Source organism: Netta rufina (genome assembly GCF_964035555.1).
Source record: "Netta rufina genome assembly, chromosome: Z".
Lineage (NCBI taxonomy): Eukaryota > Metazoa > Chordata > Aves > Anseriformes > Anatidae > Netta > Netta rufina.
In genome coordinates, this window is record NC_140126.1 from 74,500,441 (window position 1) to 74,522,962 (window position 22,522).

Below are 22,522 nucleotides of genomic sequence, written 5' to 3' on the forward strand. Positions count from 1 at the left end.
AAAATATTGTTCTTGCAACACTGGGGATGCCAGACAGTTAAATACACCTTAGAATAGCACCGGAATGAACTTCCACTCCTTTCTGTGCTCAAAATGCAAGTTAGGCACTTAGATGGGTGCCTTTAGCACAAGGCTTCCCCTGAGTTCACAGAGTAAGTGCTAGCTAAGATAGCAATAGGAATGATTATATCCCCACATCCCACCCCAAACTCACAGCTTTCTTTGTGAGTGCACACGTCAGGAAGTAGACACGCACACAAAAAACTCTTGTCTAAGTCACTCCCTCTCATCCTGAAGTCTGATGATAAAATTAAATCAGCAGCAAACTAAAACCCATGTCTCTCTTCTGCATTTTATTTTGCTGTTATTCTGAAAACCAATAAGAAGATACTGTGTACTGTCCAAGAGGTCCTTTTTGTGTAATTTCCAGAGCTGCTGTATCCTAATTCATATTGTTTAATGAATTGTTTAATAGGTTGGTTCCAGCTAAGGCTTACTGATTGTTTCAGGACTTCTTCACCTCTAATCATAGTGAATCAATTGACTGTCTGTAACAGACAATATTAAAACAGAAAACTCTCTTTATCCTGTGATCAGATGATAGGTAACATGTTAAACCCATACTTTGTACAATAGCTTGAATACTAACACATCTGGAAAATGAAATATAGTCAGAGGACATCTGATATATTAAATCAAAATCTTTTGTCATTTAAATCTATGAATGCCCAAAAACTTATGATAGAATTTGACCTATCATGTTATTTATTGAAGAGTGAGAAGATAAATATTGTTCTGAGGACTACTGCTAGCAAAAGAATTCTTTCTCTATTGCATTGATTTGCTTGCACAGAGTTAATTTGTTTTAACTTTTCAAGGTGCTTTTCTAAACCTTTAAATGTGGAACCTTTGTCAAAGCAATCATAACATAATTGGGAGTAACATTAAGTAAAACAATGGCTTATAAAGAATTGAATTCTCATTTTATGTCTAAATTCCACAACATATACATGATTTGCATCTCAATCATATCAATATAACATATCAATGCCATGGCAAACACAAATGCACTGAGAGAATGCATGGATTTATAAATATAAATAGGCAATTACATTACTAATCCACTGGATTACGTAACATTCTTAATCAAAGTATTTTTCATGTGAAAGAAAAATAGTTAAGAACCAGAAACACCTTTCAAGAAAAGACAGAAATTACAGTATGATCCAATTTAATACTCCTTAAAATGGATATTCTTAGCAGTTCAAGCTTGACACTGTTGAGCCACGTTCCTGCATTAAGAACTCTGGAAGAAACTGCAAAGTTTTATCTCTCCTTGTATGCTCACCATTATGTGCTATTTACAATCAGCAGATGAACCTAACAAAAGCATTGAAATAGCACAAATATAGTACCATGAACAACTATCATATGCTCCCATAAACTTTACGTTTTATCTTCTGAAAAGCTTCTGCTATTTAATAAGATTTAGCCTCTTACTTTTAATCTCATATTGGAGTAGCAAGAAAAGACCTAGTGCTGCTCTGGCATGTTACAGTGTTGTCATGGATACACAAGTATGGTACATTACCTCCACCAGTAAATAAACACAAATCTCAAAGAGTGCTTGGTAGGATTTACTAGCCCTGTAGCATTGTTAGCTGCACAGAGCTTTGAATAAGCAAATGGTTTGTAGTTTCAGGATAATATCCAGGGCTGTGTAGGAGCATGCATGCATGACATATCTTTCTTTTAAAAAATCAAAGGGTAAATGCTGTCCTGTGTAACTTCACTATCCTGACTTTTTATTTCAGTTTGTCTTTGCTTCTGATTTTTCAGAAAATACTTGTAGATTACAGGACAGATCAGTCTCCAATATGACAGACAACCTGAAGCAGTCACCTGTTAACTGCTTAAACAATTATTTATGTTTTTAGCTGTATGAATACTAAAAACCAGAATGTCCATTTTTATGGGGAAAAAGTAATTTCGGTATTTAGTGGTACAGTGTGCAGTGATATTCTTGCCATTTTTCTGAAACCAGAGTTTCAGATACCACAGAGATGAGTTCAGTCTTGCTGGCTTGTGTGTCAACAGCTACAACAGGCTTGACTTGCCTCTGACAAATCAGCATCTTATGCTGATGAAGGGATGTATGTTAAATGCTCTAGGCTTATGTTTCAAGAAAGAAAAACACGGATAGTTAAAAATGTTATATTTAGCACAGTACATTAAGCTTCACAATGGTAAGTCTTACACTTAGCTAGGAAAGCTAATTTCTCAGGGATATGAAAATAGAAATGTCAAATTGAATTGAATAAAAAATTCTGGTTTTAAAGCTCTAAAACTATGAACCTTTAATACTTTGAAACAAAACTTACTGGGAAAAGTGTCATTGTCCTTCATACAGAATTTTTAAAAGTATGGGCATCTGTTTCTTGCTAAAAATGCCTGCAATGTACAACAATATGTTCAGGCACACACACATCATGTGCACAGCTGGGATGTTCTGCTGGGTTTAATTGTTGGAATATCTTTGCTGATTAGCCTGAGTAAACCTAGTTTAAGACAAGACAGAGCAAATAATTAATGATTAATAATTCATTTGATAAATTTAGCCATTTTCTAATCTCTTGTCATATCTGTGAGCAGATTGCAAAATTAGCTTCCCTTCCCTTCCCTTCCCTTCCCTTCCCTTCCCTTCCCTTCCCTTCCCTTCCCTTCCCTTCCCTTCCCTTCCCTTCCCTTCCCTTCCCTTCCCTTCCCTTCCCTTCCCTTCCCTTCCCTTCCCTTCCCTTCCCTTCCCTTCCCTTCCCTTCCCTTCCCTTCCCTTCCCTTCCCTTCCCTTCCCTTCCCTTCCCTTCCCTTCCCTTCCCTTCCCTTCCCTTCCCTTCTCCCCTTTCCCATACTCTTTGACTTCATTGCTCAGATTCAAAATCTGCTTTGCACGCATCAATTACATTTGGCTGAAAAGGTCCTAAGTTGTTGAACAAAATATTTTCCTTTTGGATCTCAGGCTGTAAAGCTTTGCCTGACTGCCCTGGCTTCTACCCAGCCTGGCACCCACTTTCACAGGCACTGGATTTCTTTGAAGGTAGGAACCACAGAGGACCTGGGCTGCAGCACCTTGCAGCACTACACAGTTGAGTTTCTGCTGACCAGAGGAGTCCAGCATCCCCTGAGAGTGAAACCAGACAGGGCATTAAAAGTGCCCATCACAAAGGTTTCTTTCCAGGCTCTGAGATTAGTTCAGAGAATGAGAGAATGTTTCTGGTTGGAAGGGACCTTGAGGATCTTCTAGTTCCAATCCCCCTGCCATGAACAGGGATGCCAGCTATTAGATCAGGTTGCCCAGGGCCTCATCCAGCCTGGCCTTGGGCACTGTCAGGGATGGGGCAGCCACAGCTCCTTTGGGCAGCCTGGGCCTGGGCTTCACCACACTCTGAATGAAGAATTTCCTCCTTATATCTAATTTAAATATCTTATTTTTTACTTTAAAGACATTATTCCAAACAACCCCAGCTCCCTCAGCCTGGCTCCATGGGAGAAGTGCTCCAGCCTCTTGATCATCCTCGTGGCCTCCTATGGGCCCCCTCTTACATGTCCCTGTCGTCCTTGTGCTGGGGCCCCAGAGCTGAGCACAGGGCTCTGGGTGGGTCTCATGGGAGCAGAGCAGAGGGGGACAATCCCCTCCCTCACCCTGCTGTCCATGTTGCTGTTGGTGCAGCCCAGGGTACGGGTGGCTTTCTGGGCTGCCAGCACACATGGCTGGCCCATGTTGAGCTTCTCATCAACCACCACCCCCAGGTCCTTCTCCTCAGGGCTGCTCTCAATCCATTTTCCACTTACCCTGTACTGGGCTTGGGATTGTCCCGGTCCAGTTGCTCTTCCCCTATCCACTACAAGCTTTCCACAAATATTTTGCCAATGGCACTCACCTGTTAAAATATTTACTGAAGGCAAGCACAAGGAGAGCATGAACCTAGTGAACATCACTGAACGCAGAGAAGGGATGCTTGTGCTTTGGGGCGTGTGGCCTGGGCATCTTTTCTCTCCTTAGTCATTCTGAAATGTGACAAAAGTCACATTGCAGTCACATCTACCAGGTCTGCTGGTGCAAGATAAGACTGCGGGATCAAGCCCAGCTGTTGTAGCTCACACAGGGATGAAACTTACAAATATCTTCCCAGATGCCTATCGGTGTATTTAAACAGCTGAAAACTCGTTAAATAATATTAATAATAATAATAATAATAATAATGATGATGATGATGATGATGATGATGAAGACATAGTATACTTGCAGGAACACAACAGCAAGTATTGATTTACTAATTGATTTACTAATTTATTTCCAAATTAAAGCTGAGATCAAGATTTATTTTTTTTTAAGACAAAACAAACAAACAAAAAACAACAACAACAACAAAACAAACAAACAAACAAACAAAAAAAAAAAAAAAACATTGAGAGGACCATGGCTCCTATGAGACAATAAGGCACAAACATACCCCTCAAGTTATTATTATTTTTATTAAAATTACCACTTCACAGGCCTAAACGCAGCCAAGATTCCTGTTCTTTGTGAAATGATGCTGCTGCCAGTTATCAGGCACTGCTCCTCCTTCCTCCAACAGCTAGTGCCACCTGACATGCTGTTCTGTAAACCCCAAGTCAGCGCTGAGAGAGTTAATTTAAATTTGATAACAAATGGCCCTGCTTTTGAAATGAATGTAGCCTGGCAACTTCAACTGAGAGCCCTTTATAGGGCCTCAATTATGTATGCAGCCTCTTTGAGAAATAGTTTCACACATCTGACCCAAGGCCCGTGAAATAAAACTGTACCACGGCAATGCTTCATTCCTGCGCAGCCTCTGCACCCCGCCACCCCCTGCCTTGGGCAAAGATGCACAGAATCGCTTGTTCTGCACTGGATTTCTAGTCTGGATGCACATTTATCATGTATGATCTTTGTCCCGGAATTTAACCTGGGTGCTTTTGTTTTTGGGGACTTCCAGATGCTCTGCCAGGCTGCCCCATCAGAGCAGTGGTGTGAAACTAGAAAGACAGGCAATGGGTTAAACACCCTCACCACCTCTTTCTCCCTCTCTCTCTTTTTTTTTTTTTTTTCCCCCAAAATGGCTGCTTTGTCTGTGTGCATAACACCAATAGTAAATGTCCTTCTGTTATTGTACAGCCAATTTGGTGTGTCAACTATTCATATGCTAATAGTAGTACAGTGCCTCACTTTTTCACAGATAAATTGTAAAGATTGCTACAGACAGTGAAACACAAGAATAAACAGCTTTTATTTCAGAAGTGATAAATTGCTTTCCATTCAAACAACATGCAATGCTTGCTACTGACCATTATTGTTTCTATTCATGGCGGGTTTGCCTTCTGTTTTGCTTTCTTAGAATGGTTAGAAAATATTTAGCAGATATAACCAGAGGCATTGCAGATGATTCAATGTCCTTAATTTGTTTTATAGCTTCACCATGTGAAGTTAATTTTTGCTCAGTTTTCCCAAGCAATTAAAGCTCTGCAGTGGGCACAGACATTGTTGTCTTGTGCCACGCTTTCATATTTATTAAGGCTTGCAATGGGTAGCATATTTCATCTTACATGTTAATAAAATATGCCATAGTGTGCACACCCTGAATCACATTGCATAGGAATGTCAATAGAAAAAGTTTTCCTAAAGACAACATAAAGCAGAAGCAAAACAAAATAAAAGCCAACATCTTTTTGTTCTGTTGCAAGACCAACGTTTATTCAGAACGTGGGAAGGCTGAAGTTAGGAATCATTGTATTTTTGATTGTATGATCATCTGTATTTTGTACCTGAAGTAAAATAGGACTGTCATCACAGCCCATATTCTAAAAGTGTAATAAACAGAAGTTACCTCAGAAGAAAATACTTTACTAATAAGTGTTTTATTAAGTACTTGGCATTGGTAAAATAAACTTGTTTGTTAACCAAAGACCAGGTGTTTTTGCAAATGTAACAATAGTTGTACATTTCTGCTGGCTGGAAACAGCAGCCTGTATCAGGTAGCCAAGGACAATGTTTATGCACTCAGCTGGGGCCCAAAAGCTCTTTTCTCCAACTCCACTGTCCAGCGGTGCATCTGTAACCACTTCAGGCAGCCAGCTGCAGACTGGTCTGTTGGTCTGTGCCACCCCAGCCAACCCAGCTGCTCCTCTCTGCCCTAGATCTGTAAACCACCACTGTGCTTGGCCATTGTGCCTATCCGGGCTCTTTCTTGACCTCCTGGAGGCACCCGTTTACCAGGATCTGGGGCTGCAAAGCTTGGTTTAGAAGGAGAAAGCCTTCACTGGCCAACTGGTGTGCCAGTCACTGCTCTTCCATACCATCATGCTTCATCCTTGCTACATGTCAGCACCATCCCTTGCAGAAACGCATCCTTCTGGAGCAGCTGCCCATGAGCCAGTGGTCCTGCTGTGTGTGCCCATGCCACCCATACATGCTCAAGGGATGCTGCCCCTGCTGCTGATGGTTTGCCCGCAGAGGGTTCACTTCTCACTGTTTGTTTTTGCAAAGCGACTGTGCCAACGCACCAGGTATGTCAAACTGGGAAAGAGAAAGAAAGAAACAAACAAAAAGGAGTTAACCAGACTAGTCATAATGTCCCCTGTTAATTTCTATGGGCATCTGGAACGACTGTGGCTGGAGAATAAAATAAATGTCATGGTGTCAGAGACCTGCTCTTCATGAGGGAAAGAGGGGGAAGAGGAATAGAAAGGGACATTTGCAATTCTGGTGCCTGAGCGCACTCTGCATCACCACAGGGCTGCCGATCCTGCTGCCCTCAGAGGGCTGATGACTTCTTGTTCACCCCAGGAGCTTGCAGGCCAGAGCACATCTGCTTGTCACAGAGCCTGACACTGCAAACCCTCCTGCACTGCCTGACTTCAGGTATGCACTGTTGCGGTGAACTGTCAGCAGTTCATTCTGGGAGCAATGACACTGCCAACACCTCAGGCCTCATATGAGAACAAGAATCACAATCCTAATGCCTTGAAGGATACACTAAAACCAATTTTCACTAGTGATTTTATCAAGTTAATTCCCAGAAAGTTTCATGCATATTTGCAATTGCTTTATGTAGCTTTTTTTGCCTTTTTTTTTCTTTTTTTTTTTTTTTTTCTCCAGAAGCAGAAGAATAACATAAAAAAAAAATGTTCAACAAGAACATTACCTTTTTACAAAAAAGTACATGTGACACAAAACATCCAAAGGTTTGTCCTCAGGCACAGCACAGAGAAATTAAACTGAAACCATAAAATTTGTACTGAGCATGACAATACCTATACGATTCATGAGAAAAAAAGTATATTTTATTTTTCAGAAGATATCTTCTTTCAGATTTGAGACAAAACAATACGCCTGCAAAGGCAAATAAATGTACCTGCTAAGAACTGATCAGTCGTTTAAATAGCTGATACAACTGTTAAGAGTGTCCATGTAGAAATGCCAAAATCTATTACACTGTGTTGCATATATTGCAAACTGCAATAACAAAATAAATATATATATATATATTATTTGTGCAAAGATTTCTATATTTAGAATAGTTACATATGAAAATTTTGATCATGAAAATACGCAACTAAGTTCTTCTAAAGCAAGCAAAGAATGGTTTGATATGTTAGTTCTAAGCACATTGGAGAAAGTTTTAGGGTTTCTGTCTCCCTGTGAGGAAGCAAGGAAAGCAGCAGCAGGCATTACAAAGTGCAGAGCCTCTTCCAGATGTGAAGCAGCAAAAGGGTGTTTTAGTCACCTGTGGTTCAACATCCATGCCACAGCTTCAGGGTAGCTTCTCCCCAGAAAGGCCCACGGGAAGGTTTTATCAATGCCTCACGCTTGAAGCTATGGGAGAAGGGTACTCCACAATCCCATTCATTTAAAAATGTTAACCTCCTGAGAGTTTTATACAGGATATGTCAAATGAAAGTTTGCTTAGTTTAATCTGGTAGATAGTAGGTGCTAATTACATGAAAGATGATGATCAGGTCAAGGAGAAGAAGATGTACCCAAAGTTATGATTAGATTACTTTAAATCTTTGTGAAGTTTTCATCTACAGCCTGACCATGGATGCCTTACAGGGTCCCCATTTTTCCCCAGTAAGGAAGAATGCCATAGTCAATTACGTTTTTCACAAATGAGAGTTAGTGATGGACTCGTCTCTTTGACTAATCCCTTCTGCCTACACCTCTGAGGGTACAGGTGCTGATGCTCCACAGAAATGGCACATTTGGGGAGCAGAGAAAGGGGGCACAGGGGCCTCAGGTGCTGCTGTGGTCCTTTTCCAGCAGTGCCACATCATAAGATGGCAGGACATAGGTGTCACATCTGGTCAGCTGTCTCCTCATCTCACCTCAAGACAACCATTCTGAAGCAGAAGGCCTCTTTGAAGGCCCCAAACCTTATCTCTTTCCCACACAGGATAATCCACTTTCCTGAGCAACATCCCTTAGCTAGGATTTGGCCCTTTACATTTCAGGCACAACATAATGATTCAAAAGTATGTTGCTGTTACTGTTGCAGTTGTGGTTACCATTGTGAGTATGATGGCTGTTACCATTATTGATCCACAATTTGCCAAAGCTTGAGGCTGGAAGGACTCATTAGACCACACCAGTCTGACACCTGAGCATTGCAGGCCACAGCATTTCATCTGCTCTCTCCTGCACTGAGCTCAAGGGTGTCTCTTTGACTGATCTGTTCCTTGTGTTAAGCTTCCCCAAAACACCCAGAGATGCAAGTCCTGCAGCCTCCCATGGTAACTCATCTGAAGATTGGCGAGCCTCCCTGGTAAAGATTGCAACTAATTTCTCGTTTGAATCTGTTCTGCTCCAATTGCTGGCCACACATTCTTCATATCCCTTCCTCTATTAGATTAAAGAGTCCTGTAGGCCTGATCCACTCTCCATACAGGTAATTGTTCACTGTAATCAGGTCGTTTTCCAACCTTCCCTTCAATAAACTGAATAGAGTGGGTCTTTAAGCCTCTCACTGTAGACCACCAATTTTTGGCTGATCCATAACCTCCCAAAAAAATTTATTTCAGACCTGTTTTCACCATTGTGGAGCATAATGATGAACCCCAATTTCTTATGCCGCTGTACTGCATGGATAGCACTGCCCTCCTCTTGCCACAGCAGAGCTGGAGTTTTGTGCAATTCTTGGGGCCTTCTTGGATGCTACTGACCAGGGTGCAGTCCCTGATTTTGCAGGTGCAGATTGCTTTCAATGTTCACCTTTAATTCAGCATTATACAAATGTCAGAACTGCCTCCACCTATTAAGTGAAGCAGACCACATTATATTTGATTGTCCCCACCAACTGATTTCAGCATTACAATCACATTATCGATGAAAATGTGGACAGACACTAGTGGTGGTCCAGTTCCCTGCAGAAAATCCCGGTAGAAAACCCCATTTTTTTTCATTCCCATTTTTAGAACAGGCTGATAGCCAGTTCTTCACCCCTTTACCATTTCAGGTAAATTTGGAGAATATCTGTTGTGTTACATGTTCTAATAGCAGCTTTACTCAGAAATGAAATCTATCTGAAAAAATTCATTTTCCTTAATCAGCTGTGAGCAGTCCTTTGACTCCTGACCAACTGATTCCCAAAACCATTCTTTCTAACTGGCTAAGGCTACTTGGATAGGACCACTTGTCCTTTCTCAGTATTGGCACAGCAACATTCTCCCTGTTTTCTGGCATTTCCCTTCTATTTTGAGGTTTATTACTAATTATCAGTATATGAACATTCCCCTCATCCAAGTCTTTTAAGACTCTTGGATAAAAGTTATTTGGGTGACATATGTTGTTTAACATCTATTTATTGACTGGAATGTACTTATTAACCTCATTAGAGAACATCCTTATATAATAAAAATGTCCTTATTATTTCCAAATGTAAAGCAGAAATAATCTTGACTTTTTCTGGGTTGTAAGTCTATTCACAGCTTTATCATAACCATTTATGTATAGAATCCCAGTGTGTGTAGGATCCGTTTTATTCTTAGAATATCTTTTTTTTTCTTTTTTTTTTTTTAATTTATAGATCTGCCTCTGTATCTTTAAAAAATACTTTGTAAAAGTATTGTAAAAATACTTTTACAAAGTATTTTACATTGTAAAAAATGTAAAAATACTTTTATCCATCTTTTTATCTTTGTAAAGACGCTTTGGATCTCTTTTTGCCATCTTAGATTTTTCAGCTGCATACACTAAAATTCTCTTTGGCACTTATTGCAATATATTTTCTTTGTTACCCAGCTGTAATTTTTTTTTTTCTGTCTTTTTTTCTTTTTCTTTCTTTTTTTTTAATGTATTTTTTTCTTTGTTTTTAAATCTATTTTCTCTTTCTCTTTTTTTCTTTTTATTTTCTTCCCCTTTTCCTTCACTTCACTACAAGTTAAGTTATAAATGGATTTCTGTATTTATATTTCTCTAAACTCTTAATGTAGCTTTTTGTTATGATTTAATCATTACTTAGAGTGACAGGAGTAGCTAGTTGGAGAAATGTTATAGAGAATGGTATTCTGGAACTGGTCAGGAATCAGCTTTAATTATTAGGTTAAAAAATAAATAAAATATAGAACACAATAAAACACTCTTAAAAAACACACAGTTTTAGTTAAAACTTCCCATAGCTATTGCAAAGCACCATGGAAACTATTAATTTATTTTTCTCATTTAATTATGTATGTTTAAATTAACAACTTCAGTTTTTCTTCTTCTCATTTCCTTGCAATTTTGCATTATCTATTTAAGCACAATTACACCTTGTCCATGGCTCTGAGCTTCCAGTACTCCAGGCTTTCAAGTTCTTCATCCAATTAACACTTTATCTGCAAGTACGCAATCTACCACCTGAATTTGTGCTTTATTTGCAAATACAGAAGCTAATTGTTATCTTGTACCTCATTTATCACCTAACATTCAATCACCATCTTTGTTTGCTGTTGGGACTGCCTTTCCAGAGCAATGGCTTAATGCACTCTCTTGAACTTGGAACAGTGACTACAAGGTTACTTCAGGATCAGTTCTGTATGTGTCAGTTCCATGAGATATTTGATCTTCCCTAATTTATTAATGTACACAAAAACCAAGCAAACTGATCTGTGTTCATGTAGCAATACTCTATGCTCAGCAGCAATGATTTCATTATAAGCAAGGACTCAAATGTAAATAAGTTGAGAGCAAAGTGTACTGATAGACTGTTAATGGACTGCAGCAAACAGGCCTCTCCTTGCTTCAAAAAAAGTGCAGGTTTTTGGAGTTAGTTTCAAAACAGGGGAAACAGAGTTAATATGGAAGTAAAAGTTCCAAGATATTGCCAGATACAAAGAAGAGAAAAGACAAGAAAGAAAGACATGGGTTTTGTAGCCTTAGAGACTCACTTGGCTGAATATTGACTTTATAACTCATAAAAAAAAAAAAAAAAAAAAAAAAAAACAGTTTTCAGCTGACTTCCGATGTAGTATGAATGCTGCGAGTGACAGCAGAAATGAAACAGAAACTGCTAGAGTGGTAAATAACAAATGTTGAACTTCCACATTTCCCTGGGAGGAATAATGCTTCTTGAAATGTGACCACTGCTGCCACATTCCCCACTGCCCTGCATCTCAAGATGCCACCTGAATAATAGCTAAGCCCTCTCAGATTACTTGTATTTGCCTTTAATTTTGCTGGCTAAGGTCCTTGTCATACTTTCAAATTAAAAAAACTGTATTGCACTCATGAAGGTCAGATATGAAAGGACCAGACTCATGTGTGTAGACCCTTAATATTGCCCTTTCCTCTGCTAAACTCTTTTTGTCAGTGTTTCACTAGGAGAATATATAAACATCCATGTAATGTTTATACACCACTGGTAAAGTGAGAACCTCAGTGTCTCCTAGTGAAAATACAAGCAATATTAAGCCACTTCCCTCCATTATTTCTCAGGCACAGTCACACAGTTTGAATTTAGGCATTTAATTCTGATGCTTTAAATCAACCCCATAGACATTCAACTCATTCTGTGACTACAGAACCCAGATATTTTTGTGCTGGATTTGTTGACTCACACCTGAGGCAGATGCCTGATGAAAACTACAAGCACCCACCAAGATTCAGGCCTTAAACCTCTGCCTCTGTTTTTTTCACAATACCTGGGTTCCTCTTAGAGTCCCATTATTTTGTGTGTGTGTGCTCATTCATTTGAGTGCATATGACTCAGCTGTTACCATCAGCTCCTGATATTATTGCAGTTGTTGCACTTTGAGAGTAATTGTGCACTTTCAGGGAAGAGAAAGAATGGTTCTAGTCAAAAGTTAAAATACACCGAATTCAACCTTCAAGGTTCAGGAACTAGAAGAAATAGAACCCAATTATAGGTAGTTTTCACATGTTATTATTACTGTTATTTTATTATTTTATTTTATTTTATTTTATTTTATTTTATTTTATTTTATTTTATTTTGTTTTGTTTTGTTTTGTTTTGTTTTTAACTTACTTAATTTGGTTGACCAGTTACTCCTATAGGGTGCTTTACTGTATTTCCATCAGTTTGGCTCTATATTCTTTCTCAAAATGAAAATCAGCCTTTCTCTTGGTTATTTCCAAGTTTATCTTCTTTTGCTTAGTAGCTGTTACAGTTAGAGGACACATAAGGCCCAGGAGGACACTCTTGTATGAACATCTTCAAATAAGCAGACCATGAGGCCATACAAGACGTGTCTTACAACACCAGATCGATCTGCCATGTCACATGTCAGCAAAGCCCATTTTTACTCAATATATTTGGTATTTCTGTACAAGGTGTCTAGATATGTGATGTTTTTAATACAAAAATGCATACAGGTCTAGAAAAAGGCAAACATATCTACACTGCCGCATTGTCAAGGAACATTCCCCAGTCAAAAATGATGATAGTCCCAACTTAGATGTCACCTAGCTGCAGGTCTCATCCTGGGAGGAAGCAGAGAGACATTCCAATTAACTCTGTCAACAAGAAAAAGGCCATAATTAAGCAACAAAGTTATCATTCCATTAGAGTTGCCATAGAACTTCACATCTTTTGTGTTGGTGTTTTGACAATCTCAACACAAAAAATAGATTCAACATGACATCAGTATGTCATTTTGTAAAGACTAACTTTAGGAAGAAAATCAAAACTTTTTTTTTGCCAAGTTTTCCTTTCTGAAGCTTAAGTTTATGATATTTCCTGCATAGAGTATACATACCTTAGATTTGTTATTTACATTAAATAAATAGCACAGTTCCATACCTATGTTCTTGTTCATGTTAGCCAATGAAAAGGCAGAAGGGTGGATTAACCCACAAAAATAGCTGTCTCCTTTTCTATTACTTGCACACAGAGTTGCCAGCAAACTGAGTGTGAACCATGCTTCATGAGCCTGACTGGCCAGATAAAGACACTGAGACAAAGGAGAGCGGTTTATAGCAAGTCTTCATGGCCTCTTACTGGTTGTTTATAGCTAGTCTAGATTTGCAAAACCACATGGTAAGTAAGGATGGTTAGTATTGTGATCTCTGAGTGCAACGCAGTACCTACGGATATTAAAGTGTTGATGAAGTGGAGGTCATTTCTTATCCTCCTATAATTTTCTGATATAAACAGCTTCCAGATACTGGAGTGCTGTGGAGGAAGGGGAAGGAAGGAAAGAAGGGAAAATAATGTAATTTTGGTCTATTTATCTTGATTTGCTCTTATTTTTCCATATGTACAGCGTGTACTCTTTTCTCATTATAGAATATACAGCTCAATTGCAAGCTCTGTACAGAAAAAAATCATTTCTTATTTACATTTAATTGCATTTCTTAGTTCCCATATAATGACACCTCATGGCAATTTCAGGTGGAAAAATTAAATGAGCATGATGACTGCGGAAGGACTTCAGAAATCTACAACTTCATTAACTTGATCAGATTTCATTAGAAATTTCAGCTCATTACCAGCAGTGTCAAAAAGTCCTGCCAAATATTTTAAGAAGAACAAGGTAAAGTTTGAGAACTGCAGGGCTGGCACATGGCTGAAATGAGTTGAGCATGTTTCATATAGTTTCATCTATATGAAACGAGGAGTTGAGACCAAATCATGCAGGGACTAGAAAGGTAGATGGAGAAAATCCTTCCCAGCAGCAATGCCATGGCAAGCCTTGCCCCCACAGTCCAGACTTTTAAGCCACTGGTAGTGGAGAACAGACAGTGCATGAAAATCACACCAAAAGCATGCAGGAAAAGATGGAAAGGAGCCTCCCAACCCCTTCACTTTTTTTTTTTTTTTTCTTTTTTTTTCTTACATGCCTTCCTGATAAAGGAATGAGGAGAAGCATTAAAGAACATCCAAAAGGAAAAAGGGAATTAAGAAGTTTCAGTGAATTTATGTGAATCTTTTTAACGTTACTTCTTCAGCACTTAAAGTGTTGTCACAAAACCATATTATGATTTTCCATATATTTGTAAAATCTTTTTTTTTTTTTTTCTTAAACAAACAAACAAACAAAAATCTTTCAGAAATTAAGTCTTCTTTTTGAGTGGAGACCTCACTATCCAATAGATGTAATTAACTGTCAGGAGAAATTATCTGGGGGAAAAAAAAAAAATGTGATTTTTTTTTTCTACTTGCAGCAGCTTTTTAAGCTTGGACACATACTTGTATTTTAGAGTTTGTCTTTCTGGAAAGAAAAAAAAAAAAAAAAAATCAGAGCTTTCTGCCTCAGACAATCTAGAAATGGTGCTGCTGAGATATTTTCCTGACAATTCACTTGTATCATACAGGCATGTGTCAGCTTTCGGTGGGCTGAACTTCTCTGCAGTTACATCTTAAATTGCCTTTGAACAATTTCTGTTACACAGCTAGTGTATGTATCTTATCAAATTAAGATGGTAAATTATCCAGCCATTTCTGCTAGTTTGTGCATCTGGGCCAAACAAGACTGTTATCACACGCCTAACAAAAGGCCTGCTCCTGAAAAACTGTGTTTCTCTGGGAAAACCAGCTGATCCCTGACATTTTGTGCAGATGTGCTACTCCCTTGAGGTGGTATCAGTTCCCAGACAAAGACTTAAAATATATTTTATATATTCATGGAGAAAATGAGATAATTATTTCATTCTGAGAAAATCCATCATCATTTCGATTTCTCTCTGTTCCATATTTTACTTTTCTCACCATTCTCTGGCCAAAAAGCACCTCATTTCATTTGTCTGTATTTCAGAGATTTCCTTTTTTTCCCCATGTAGTTATACTATTTTGCCACATGAGCTCAACGGGAATGGAAAATCTGCTTCCGGAAGTGGAAGAGGAGATGCAGGCATGCTGGACATGGAGATGATGTGCATTCCTCAGAACTTACGGACTGCATCTGGAGCTAAATGCCCTCATTGTTTTCTTCAGCATGGCCAACTGATATTTACAACATCCAGCAACCTGACACTATTGTAAGTGCAATTATTCCTTGAGTGTAGGACTAACAAACGAACCTCTACACTCCCCATGAATCAGAGAAAAGGGAAAAAGGGAGTGAATGAAGAGGACACGTTGATAGCACTAAGTGATGACCAGTAACAGCCAGGTTGGAGGGGAGCTGGTCTGTATGAGGTCAGGGAACACAAGGCAATCTCTTTGCAGCACTTATCTTTGGTTTGGTCAGTACATGTAAACTATCCATATTGATCATACCCAGATTTTGACTATACCCTAGTTTTTAATGCAGTAATGTCACTAAATCCCATGATTTTGCTGGAGCTGAACAATATTCCAGGGACTATCTAGAGAAGAAGATCCTTGGAAAGTAAATAATTATGTGAAAAGAAGAAATTAGGAAACAACTGGAAAAGACATACCTATTTTTATTTTCTAAGTTTGAAAGTTTCTAGCATTCATGGTTGCAAGGAAATGCTGGATAATATGACCTGAACATCAACTGATGTCTTAAACTTTAGACAGAAAATAAATTAAACTCTACATGCATTAACTAAACTTTTTTTTTTTTTTTTTTAAATCTTATGAAATTAAGAGGGAGCTGGTCCTTAATTTTATTTTATTTTTTATTTTAATTTTTTATTTTAGCATTGTTGACCTATCTCCTCTCTGCAATTTGCCAGAGACTGCATTTTCAGAATCTGCCGTAGATTTTCATTAAAAACTTCCCTAGATCACAGGGAGAGATAATCCAATTTTAGAAGACACTCCTTGGTTTGACTAACCTCCTACGCTCTCAGAAAAGAAACTAACCAAAAGTACCGGTCTCAAACTTTCACCCTATTTCCTTCGGGAACCCCTCAAATATAAGGCTAGGGACAAGGGAGGGAGGGAGAAAACTAACATTTCATATGAGATCTATTTGTGGTTCAAAAGCACTTCTATACATGCAATGCTTTGGATAAAACACCAGAAGACAGATATAGCCTCTGGGGACAGGAAGGTACTGTCTTTTCCTTAAAAATTAAACACAAAGACACAGGGGACCAGACACATGAAGGTGGCTGGCCATGGTGGTGGTGCAGGTAAGGAGAACAAGCCAGGATTGACCAACAGCAATCTTCATGGCTGCCTTCCTCTCACAAAAGTAGGTCCACACTTTGCAGACTTCTAGACAGAATATCAGCCTGTATCAGCATCCAGATAAAGGAAAACATGTGGTCATAGCATAGCTCACCAGGTACCCCTGAAGAGCTGAGATTGCTCTTCAGAGAAAGTAAGACAGACGGTAATTTTTGTTTCCTCAGCCCCAGCACAGATAGTCTTCAGTAACCAGACCATCCATTGCAGAAGCAGCAGATAGCCCAGCTTCACAGGACATGTGAATCAAAGCAAAAAAGTGTGCCTGCTGTTTTCTGCACCAGAAGCTTTCTGTCCTATTTCTTCTATAATTAGAGCTGGATGATTGCATCAGAACTATGCTGTTCTCAGAGACCTTTTGTAGACTTTTTAAAACTTCAGAGTAGCACATGGTCCAGACAAACTTTACAGATTTTCATGTCCAAAACCAACATGACCTTCTAGGAAAGAAATATCTGCTGCCCCTGGGCAGCACTTTGGCTGGGTATTGCACAAGTATAAGTGCTTTTATGAATATTTTCTTTCCAGTGTTGATAGCAGATCTTATCTGAAGGTCAAGATTGACAGTGTGTGGGTCAAAGGAGGCTGACCATTCATTCTGCTGCCTTGCTGCAAAATCTATGAAGCTTATGCAAGCAGAACAGCAAAGACTTTAAGCTGCCAAGCAAGAAAAGAAATGAAAACAGAAAAACTAAATATGCTGCTGTTTTGAAGGAAGGCACTGTGCTCACGTTTCCCTAGATAGGGTCACTACAGATCAGAGCTGAAACTTAATGAAATTAGAGAAAATGTTTTCATTGATTTTGGTGGGATTTGGATCATGGCCAAATGGTTTAAGGCAGGTTGGAAAGGAGAAGGAGAAACATATGTACGTACCACTTTTAATAGCTTAATATAGTTGCTTTGTGTGAGATACATAAACTAAAGCAGGTGTACTTTGGAATTTTATCAGTACTAAGGAGGACAATTATAACAAGTGACCTTATTTTGCTTGAAGAGGTATGCAAGAAAAAAATCTTGCATCATTTTTCCATGTTTATAACACTAACAGAGGTTAGGCATAAAGCCAAACACACAACAGAGTAACTACTCAACTTCAAGAGCAGCATGTAAACTAAGTTGACTTTATGCCATTAATATCATTTACCTTCAGCTTTCCTGCTGTCAGACAGCAAATAAAGGTTTTTCTAATTCCATCTCAAACAATATAATTCAAACAAAGTGCCATAAAACTACTTTGTATGCACATAAGCCTACATCAACAATGTTCAGGTGTTCATAAAGTTCTGCTGCTCGACTGCAGCAATACTGTATAAACTAAAGCAAGGTGAGGGGACTATAAGGGCTTGGGACTCAAGTAACGAGTGCAATTACACCTTCACAAAAACAAATAAATAAATAAATAAATAAATAAATAATCATTTGTGAGTTCTGCTTTGCGTTGGATTTCAGATGGTCCAATTTTCAGTGAGTGACAGATATTGAACCTGAAACTAGTTCCAGACTTAGCTTTATTTGAAAACATGCACACATATTACTTCCTCAGTTCATAAAGCAAGCGAACGCTTTTCCTCTGGCTGAGCTTTATCTAAAAATGGAGCTTTTAACTGAAAGACTGAAGTTCAAATATTTTAGTTAAGCATCTGGTTACATTCTTAACAATAAAGAGTATTGAAGCTACTTCTCAACATAGACATGGTCTAATTTCCTTCCCCTCTTCCTTTTACTAAATTTGAAAGAACAGTAACCATTTGGAAAAATAAAGAACAGTAGACAAGCTGAGAAGAATAGGAAGCAACAGCAAAGAATATATATATATATATATATATATATTTATATTATATATATATATGCATGTTTAATGTAATTGACCATGTTACCCTCTTGAGAGATTTTTAACTACCCAAAGACATATCTTTCCTTTGTTAAATTTCACCTTTATTTTTGACAGAACACAATTTTTTTTCAGTCCAGCAGAGAATTGGACACAATCTCAATCATTTGAAAATGTTATCTGCACAAAATTAGAAAATAATTTGCTTTGTGATGTGAATGATCACTCATAACACCTTTAAAATAAAATTCTTTTTCAATTCATATGAAATGTGACAAGCAGGAAAAAACAAACAAACAAACAAACAAACATAGAATTTATAAGATTATAAGAATCTCTAAGATTAGCCTATTCACATGAACTTCAATGAAATAATGTTTTGAATAGAAAGGAAAATTGTGATTTCTGTATATTTTACATAATAGAGATATAGTTTATATCAAGAAACAAAGCCATCAAAAAACAAAGCATATCAAATTGCTATCTCTATTAAAACAAAAAGTTAAATATTCCATAAAAAAAAGGGAGTGGGGGAGGAACTTTAATTTCTGCAACTAAAAACTTCACCTTGTAGCAATTCTATTATAAGAAGTACAGAGACCTCACTGTATCCCCTGTCATGTATAGATTACCTGCCAGAAAAGTAGCAAATTGAGTTGTCTACCATGGAAGTGATACTTAAATAATTTTCTTCTTATTTTAACAACTGCTTTGAAGATGGAGAAAGAAGTTAAAAATATTTGGTTCTATGCAGCTGGCAGAGTTATCTCAAGTTAAGCACTATTTGAAGAAAGTATCTTAACAAAAGCATGAAAAAGATTTCAAGATCTTTCTCTTTTTGACTTTCATATATTTCTATAGGGAAACATGAACCAATAGAGGAAATGTCAAAATGTAGGCAATTTTATGAGTACAGTAGTAGAGTCAAGTCCAATTTTATTAAGATCATTGGTGCAAGCTTATCAAGACTTCTGATGAAAGGTTGTCTTTTCAAAATTCTTTGTTCTGGTAATATAGTGGGTTTACAGCATATTGTCTTGGACATATTATATTATAGCACCTTTGTAGATTGTAGCATTATTACCTACATATTGAAAGTTTGATTTCTTTTTGATAGCTTGACAGTGATGCTCCATTTTTATATTATATCCCATGGTTCATAGAATTAGTTTCCAGGAAATGCCAAACAAGCAACAAGAATTTCTGCAGCAGAACACAAGTATTTCACACCCAAAAGTTATGATGACTCACACATGATTTCGAGACTTGTTTTTCACTTAAAAAGCAGAAAATATGTACAAAATACACATAGACGCTTCATAGGGAATGGTACATTTCCACAGCCCTATGTCTAATGTGATCCCAGTTCAGGCTGCTGTAGTCTTGAATTGCATCCATGAATGAGTATTCAACAGATTAGCACAAGTTTTTATGTGTGTGAGTGATCCTTAATAGCTTTTTGCTCTGTCCATTTTTCTACAGGTTTGTTTTATCCATCTATTATGCCATTCTATGTATTTCAAGTTCATACCTAGTTCATTCAGACAAATGATATAGCTAAATCACACAATGGAAGTTGTACAGTAATTCTCTTATTTCTCTCACTGTTTGAGCCAGCCTGGCTCAAAAAGCAGTTCACCTCAGCTTCCATGGAAAAGAGAAGTTGCAGTCTGTCGTGGGCTTACATGGCAAGGTTTTGGTAGCAGGGGGCCATAGGGGTGGCTTCTGCAAGAAGAATCCAGAAGCTGCCTTATGTCAGATAAGGGCCCCACCGCTGGCCAGAGCCAGGCCAACAGGTGATGTTGTTTCCCCTTTCTTGATTTAAGAAAGGGGAAAAAAAACTGCTGGGGAACAGCAGCTGGGAGAGAGAGAAGAGTGAGCACCAGCCCTGCAGCCCCCAGGTGAGTGCAGCAGGAGGGCAGGAGGTGCTCCTGGCAGGCAGCAGGGGTTCCCCTGCGGGCTGTGCAGGGAGAGGCCCCTGGTGGAGCAGGCTGTCCCCCTGCAGCCCATGGGTCCCACATGGAGCAGATCTCCACGCTGCAGCCCCCCCATGGGTGGAGGAGCCCCCGGTGGAGCAGGTGGATGTGGCCTGGAGGAGGCTGCGGCCCATGGAGAGCCCCTGCAGGAGCAGGCCCCGGGCTGGAGCTGCAGCCCATGGAGAGGAGCCCCCGCAGGAGCAGGAGGTCTGGGGGGAGCTGCCGCCCACCTGTGCGGGACCTGTGCTGGAGCAGTTTGCTCCTGGGGGATGGATGGACCCCGTGGGACGGAGCCGTGTGGGAGCAGGTCCTGAAGCCTCCACAGGATCAATTCAGGAGGGGACCCCACAGGGAGCAGGGGCAGAGAGGGACCGTGAAGGAGCAGCGGAGACAAAGAGTCAGGGACTGACCGCAGCCCCAGTCCCTCTTCCCCTGCACTGCTCAGTGGGAGGAGGTAGAGGACAGAGAATGGGGGAAGGTGTTTTTGGCTTCCTTCCTTTGTTTCACACTTCTCTAGCTTGTTAGTAATAGGCAATAAATCTTGCTATCTACCTACTCTGAGTCTGTTTTTCCTGTTACAATAATTGTTGAGCATTCTCTCCATTCTTATCTCAACCCTTGAGCCCTCTGCATCGTATTCTCTCCCCCGCTCCCTTTGAGGAGTGGGAGAGAGAGAGTGGCTGAGGTAGAGCTCAGCTGCGCAGCTGAGTAATACCACCACAAAATCTATCTGGATTTTCTAACATAACATGTGGTGAGAAAATAAATAAAATCTCCTTTCATTTTACTCTATCTAATTGCTGGCACCTACTCAGGAATTTCCACAAGAGAAGACAAATATAATCACCCTTTCTTGTGCCAAATTTATTCCCATTTTTGTGCCATTTTCCATGTCAGTATGTTGTTATTTTATTGTTATTGGTACCAGTTAAAAGAAAGCATAGTCTTTCATGCACTGTAGGTCAATAAGCAGACTGTCAGTACTAAATAAGGAAACAAAAATCATGTAAATGTAGAAAAATACATCTTCATCCACCTCCAGTCCCTAAATTAAGCTCCTTTTTGGGGAAATGTTATCACACTCATCAGTTTGCCAGTTAGGCTTCTGTTGGGCAGATATCTAGAATATTATTTATTTTCTCCAGTAGTGCATATTTTTATTATTATTATTATATTTTACCTGACCTAAATTTCCTTAATCACTCTTACTGGTGTACTTCTTACCTGATGTCTGGACCACTAAAGCTTGGTGAGTCTGCTCCTGTCCAACCTGCCCTCAGAAGTCCTGGTGGAATGGAAACATACCACATCTTTTTCACCTATTCTTTTCTCACAATTCCATCTCTCCCAAAGGGAAAGATGACCAATCAGCCAGCATCTTTCATCCCTTCTCCTCTTCCTTGCGTGAGGAAGCTGTAATAGCCAGGTGATTCCTTGATGTTAGATCCAATGCCCTATGACATTCAATACTCTGCCCTCAGCAACTGATAGTAATCAGATGTAAGAGAGCTGAGATTCAAACAGAAAACCTAAGTTACATGTGTGCCTTCACTCTGGTGGGATTCTGAAAGAATGAGGACAAGTTCTTACAAGTTGTATTTATGGTTATATGCTGATAACTGAGAGAAAATATTAATCAGAGTCATGTCTACCAATGTAGCTATGGTGTCTTTGTGTTCTGCACTGTCTTCTACCACTTTTTCATATGAGTGGTAGGACAGAGAGTGGTAGTGAGCAAGACAGAGCAAAGTATGTAATTATTGTCTAGATCTGTACACACATGCAAAGGAAAGAAATCACTTGATATCTGGCCTTAATTCCATAGCTAGAAAGCATATGAACATGAGAATTTAGAAAAGGAAGATAAAAGTAATATCTGTGGTCTTACGGGAAGGAAATACTAGTGGTGGAAATAAAAATGAAGAGTTAATATTATGCAAAAAGCATAGTTGTAGACAGTAATTCCAGTTGAAGTAATATCTTCAGAATGAAGGAGCAAAGTGTACTGCAAGAGTGAAAGAAGACTTACCAGCTTGTAAGTCTTGGAAAGGGCGTGAGGTACGGGTGAAGGTCAACAGAAAAAAAGGGATTTTGTGTGC

The 22,522-nt window shown here is 39.0% G+C and overlaps 1 long non-coding RNA gene across 1 annotated transcript in view; it reads right to left on the reverse strand.

Moving 5' to 3' along the window:
- Nucleotides 1–5,928: 5,928 nt before the first annotated feature.
- The window catches only part of LOC311221174, a 98,198-nt gene continuing 81,604 nt past the window's right edge, over nt 5,929–22,522 (reverse strand). Inside the window, exon 4 of the long non-coding RNA XR_014619296.1 lies at nt 5,929–6,595. This is a non-coding gene — a long non-coding RNA (uncharacterized lncRNA). The remainder of the gene's footprint in view (nt 6,596–22,522) is intronic.